This window comes from Idiotropiscis lumnitzeri, chromosome 16, assembly GCF_059441095.1.
Source record: "Idiotropiscis lumnitzeri isolate Australia: NSW breed Sydney's pygmy pipehorse chromosome 16, RoL_Ilum_1.0, whole genome shotgun sequence".
NCBI lineage: Eukaryota > Metazoa > Chordata > Actinopteri > Syngnathiformes > Syngnathidae > Idiotropiscis > Idiotropiscis lumnitzeri.
In genome coordinates, this window is record NC_142406.1 from 6,707,527 (window position 1) to 6,712,895 (window position 5,369).

The 5,369-nt window shown below is 44.8% G+C and overlaps 1 pseudogene; it reads right to left on the reverse strand.

Moving 5' to 3' along the window:
* Window positions 1-4,943: 4,943 nt before the first annotated feature.
* LOC148321086 (5S ribosomal RNA) lies at window positions 4,944-5,062 on the reverse strand (annotated as a pseudogene).
* Between the last annotated feature and the right edge of the window lie 307 nt (window positions 5,063-5,369).

Here is a 5,369-nt window from a genome sequence, read left to right on the forward strand (position 1 = left end):
GTGATGAAGCAAATTAAGCAAAATAGGTGACAGCTTTTTCATAAAAGCCTTAAAGAACTCTGCCGTTAGACCATCGCAACCTGGGCTTTTTTTATTATTTACAACAAACAAACAACCCTGTCTTTTCTGATACCTTAGCAAAAAGCGATTGAGAATATAAAGAATCGCTGCTTTAATGACTATTACAACATCCATATCAACCCATCCCTTCGGAGGATCATCCCATGACATATGTTGTACATCACCCTCGGGAATAGATGCAGGGCTGGGGTTTGGTTCGGTCATCGTATGAACCTTAGAGGAGTCATACTCGATGTTTTATAGCGCTTGTTCGGACCAACTGGGTCGTTGTACCTCATCGTTTTGTGAAGATTCAGCAGATGATATGGGGGTCATCGGAGGGGTCGAAGGCGGAGTATCAGGACGAATCCATCCTCGATATGACGGCTCGCAGGTGTTGTGCGAGGATGGGACGGTAGTAGGTCAGGTTCCCAGGACGTCAAACCATGTAGAGTACGATGGCACAGCCTGGTTCGCGTGTGATGGACCAGGCATCTCAACCTGGTCCTCTCCTACATTTGTAGGGGTGTCAGCACGGCTCCTGTCTGAAGTTGTAACGGTCTCTACATCGACAGCTTTTTCAACCATAGTCAGATCATGATCGAGTGTGGGTTCGTCCATACCGCTATCTGCAATACAAAGATACTTTTATTAAATATTATTTAGATATGGATTATAGAAATGTAACTCATAATTAGTTGCATCGTTTACCTGAAGAGAGTTCTGCAATGTTGTTTTCGACCCGTTCAGGTGCCCTGATGGGTGACACCCTTCTCGGGGTGGTGGTGCTCAGGGCCATGAGGCGTCTTGTTCTGAGCATCTTTATTTTCATGAGGTGTAGGTATGGCTCTTCAGCTGGAAATATTTGGCTTGTCTGTCTGGAGTGTGGTTTGGGCTTTAGTTATACTGGATTGAGACAGGGGGCGGGATAAATGACGTCATCCGGCTGTCCAAATATAGGCGGCCCAAGGGGTACATGTCCTGACTTGTATCGTTGGTAACATACTGATTGGAAACAAGTATGTATGAAAAGTTGTCAGCAAGCACCTGGCTGTGTCGCCACCGACGTCGCCCAAGAAGGTCTTCACTGTCGTAGATGGCTTGTGGAAGGATGAATCTCTGCGTCCCATGAGCAACATATTCGGTGTTATGGGGTCTGGATCAGCGAGATCCGTTGAAACATATCCAAGTGGCTTGGCATTCAGGATACCTTCTACCTCGACGAGTAGTGTGCGGAGAACTGGCTCCGGAGTCACTTGTTCTTTCAGGACGACTCTCAGGGAAGCTTTAATCGACCTCACCTCTCTCTCCCATGTTCCGCCGAAGTGCGGGGATGCTGGAGGATTAAATCGGAACTGTATCTTCTGCTCTGCGAGATGTGCTTGAAGTGGAGAGCTTATTGCCTGGAAGGCCTCCTGATCAGAGGGTTCACCCGAAAGGGAGGCTACTCCCTCAAAAACAAATGGCTTAAAACAGGGGTCAAATGGTTGTTTATCGTCTGGGTTCAAACCAACTGTATCCGATTGAATTAAACCAACGCCTTTGGTTTGGGGTGCAGACCGATCCGATTTCTGTTTTAACACAGGGCAGACTGAGATGATATGTCCAGTTTTATGGCATTAAAAACACTCTCGGTCTTCATTGGTGAGTTTAGGAGGCGAAGTGCTCATAGGTGGGGGTACATGGGAACTTTTTACAGGATTGGTAAAGACATTTCTGTGGGTTAATGCAAATTCATCAGCTAAAACAGCAGCTCCAGAAAGACTGGTCACTTTTTGCTCATTTAAGTAGACAACCACACGTTCTGGGAGATTTTTCTTAAAGTCCTCCAACAACATGAGTTCCCTAACAGCGGAAAATGTTGCAGCTTGCACAGATGCACACCATTTATCAAAAAGAGTTCCCTTCTCCCGAGCAAATTCTACATAAGTGCGGTTTGGGGCTTTTCTAAGATTCCGAAATTTTTGCCTGTATGCCTCCGGCACTAATTGGTAAGCACGCAAGAGGGCAGTTTTGACGGTATCGTAACATAAACTTTCTTCAAGGGGCAAGGCCGCAATTACTTCCTGTGCTTTTCCAGACATTTCAGATTGTAAGAGAATTGGCCAAATATCACGTGGCCACTGTAAAGCCATCGCGATTCTCTCAAACGCTGAGAAATATGCATCAATCTCATTCTCTTGGAATTTCGGCATAAGAGGAATGCATTTACTTACATCAACGGGGATGAGGGTCTGGAAGGTGGAAGACAGGCCTGCCCCAAGGCCAGGGCTCGACAGGTTTCGCTGAGCTTCAAGCTCCAGCCGCTTGAGTTTGACAGCTTTGTCTGCCTCAATCTCCATTTTACGCACCTCCAGTTCCACATGGGCTTTGCGGGCACTCTCCCTTTCCTCCGCTTCCAACTTGAGGCGAGCTAGATGAACTTTTAGTTTCGCCTCACTAGCCGACCCAGGAGAACGAGGAGTCAAGAGGGGGTCTCCACGCGAGTGACTGTACGGTTGATCAGGCCGTTCATCGCCCTCGGACGCCGCACCCTCAGTTCTGGAGAGACCCAGGAGGTGTCTCTTTCCGTCCCTAGGAGGTGTCACAAACCATGGATTGTGCTTTGGAGAGAGGTTTTCAACTGGCAAAACCAGCAGGCCTATTTCCACCAACCTATCCCGAATGTGCATGCGGAGGTCATCCTTTCGGAGTTGTTTCGGAACCTGCAACTTAAAATGTTCAACAATACTGAGTAACTGAGATTTCTTGCACATCTCCAGGACCTGCATTGATGGATTTGCAACAAAATCTAAGACGCTAAACGTTGCCATCTTTACCTAACGGCACTAACGAGCCAAATTACATACACAAAAAAAAAAAAATTGCAACTCTTCCCTGAATCCAATGCCGGGAAATGGTGTATAAATTGGAAAAGGATCCCGGACGAGCCCCCAATATGTTACGCCCAGCTCTGCTCGGGAAGGAGGGAAGTAACAAAAACCAAGCTGTTAAATGGTGTGGAAAGAGTTTACAATTTATTTTTAGGAAAGCAAAGAGGTAGGTTTTAAACAAATGATCTTAACCAAACGGTATTAACAAATGAGTACAAATAAAAATTCACAAAGTCCAACCAAGCAACACAATGAGCGCAAGCGCGGCGAACCGAACTCTAAAGTTCCAGCCGCCCTGAGCAGCTGGACCGAGGTCCCTTTATTGGTCCCAGCTGCACAGGTGGAGCTCGTTGATTGGGACGTCCATGAGTAACGAGCAGGAACGAAGTCCACCAACGGGGAACGAGCAGGAACGAAGTCCACCAACGGGGAACGAGCGGGAAAGCAGTCCACCAATGGGGAACGAGCAGGAAGTCAGGCCAGTGATGAGGCACAAGTCCATTGACTTTACAAACGAAAGGGTGGAAGAGTTACTGCAATACAACAAGGGCGTGGCCTTGTACGTGGGCCGTAGCCCAGGGCCGTAACATTGTGATCAAAAATAAAAAACTAAATTCACATATTTTGTCTATTTATTTTTTTTTCCAATGAACTTTAGCTTTTTGGCTGACCTTTTGTCTGATATGACGGCATGCGTTCAACTTTTTTTTTTTGTCTCAAAATTTGTCATGCTGAGAGATTCGCACATGCAATACTCTGAAATGGATTTGATATTAAAAGTGTAGCTTACAAGCACCACTCTGGTTCCGAGTCAGAGTTGTCAGAAATCTCTCTGAATGGTGCAAAGATTTTTTTTATTTTTTTTTTTGGAAGACATGAAGTTGAATGTCACTCACAAAGTGAGTTTTGAAGCTGTAACGGAATTCAAATAGCGTTTGCGAAGGCTCCCGTCAGTCATTTTCTCTCTCTCTACTATATATATGTATAGATATTTTTTTAAGCATTTTTGAAGGTGTGCCACTACTTCGCACCTATATATATATATATATATATATATATATATACCATATTTTCGCACCCAAAAGACACACAGTGTCAAAGGGCGCAACACCTGTTGAGGGTGCTATTTCTGTCTTTGAAACATATACTGGGCGCACTGCCTGACAACTCAGCTGCTGTGAGCATAGCAATAGCTTGGCTGTCCACGGTGATACAGCCAATGGCTGTCTCACTACGTCTCAATAGCATGAGCATTCACTCCATTTCTATGGTAGATGCCATGACACCATTGACAATTACTGTCATTAACAATGACTCTAGCCAATAATAGGTGCATTGGCAATAGCCTACTAGGCAACGTCAGGGGAGGGACTTGACTGTTCACCACACTCCTTAGAGTCACGGTTTCAAATAAAAAAATTTTAAAAAAAACTCAGCAAACAATGAAACATAGAAATAAGATTAACACAAAACATGTATCTCTCATGCCATCAATATACCCAAAAGAAATGAAAATAACACAAAAGCCACTCAGCCTTAGCCAATTCCAAGCAATGGATTCTGGGAGCCACTCAGACCCACAATCCCATAGCTGTTTAGAGAGATTTGCATGGCTGTTTAAAGAGATGTGCTGTTATGCTTTGGACTTTTTGTCTGTTGTCTAAACCTGGGACGTTTCTTGCTTGCAATAACATAAATGATAAGACAGACTACAACACTGTGGACAGCTGCCCTTTGTCCAGCTTTCTCCTACACCATCACCCAAACACCATAGTCATAGTGTATAGTCACGGTCAATAAGAAGCACAGACAACCCTCACTTTGTCCAGCAGGGTGTGCTAACATGCACTCTGAACAGGCCACTCATTAAAAGGGTTGATGGTCGTGAGTGATACTTTGTCCATATAATGGGCGTGTTGACTTACAAGGCGCTTTGTTTGTTTTGGGGAAGACTTGGGACTTATAAGTGCGCCTTATGACTGCGAAAATATATATATATATATGTATATAAGCTTACAGCACCTAGTATTCCCAGGCGGTCTCCCATCCAAGTACTAACCAGGCCCGACCCTGCTTAGCTTCAGAGATCGGACGAGAACGGGCGTTCTCAGGGTGTTATGGCCGTAAGCAACAACTGCTTTCAAAATTTTGCATTTTATACATGTGTGACGGGCCACTCCTCGTGGCGATTTGCAGCACCACGTCGCTGTCGCTCCGATACACCACGGACACTCAGGTGGATTTTAGAATTGTTTCTTTAATTTAATTCTGCAACACAATGTGGCAAGAGCAAGAGTGAAGTCGCAACCATCTTGAGATAATCACTCTGCAATCCTCGTAGCTCTAACTCACTGACAACACAAACAAATTAAATCTGACTCTATAAAACCAAACAAAGTACTTATTACAAGTGTGATCGTATAGTGTTTTAAATAG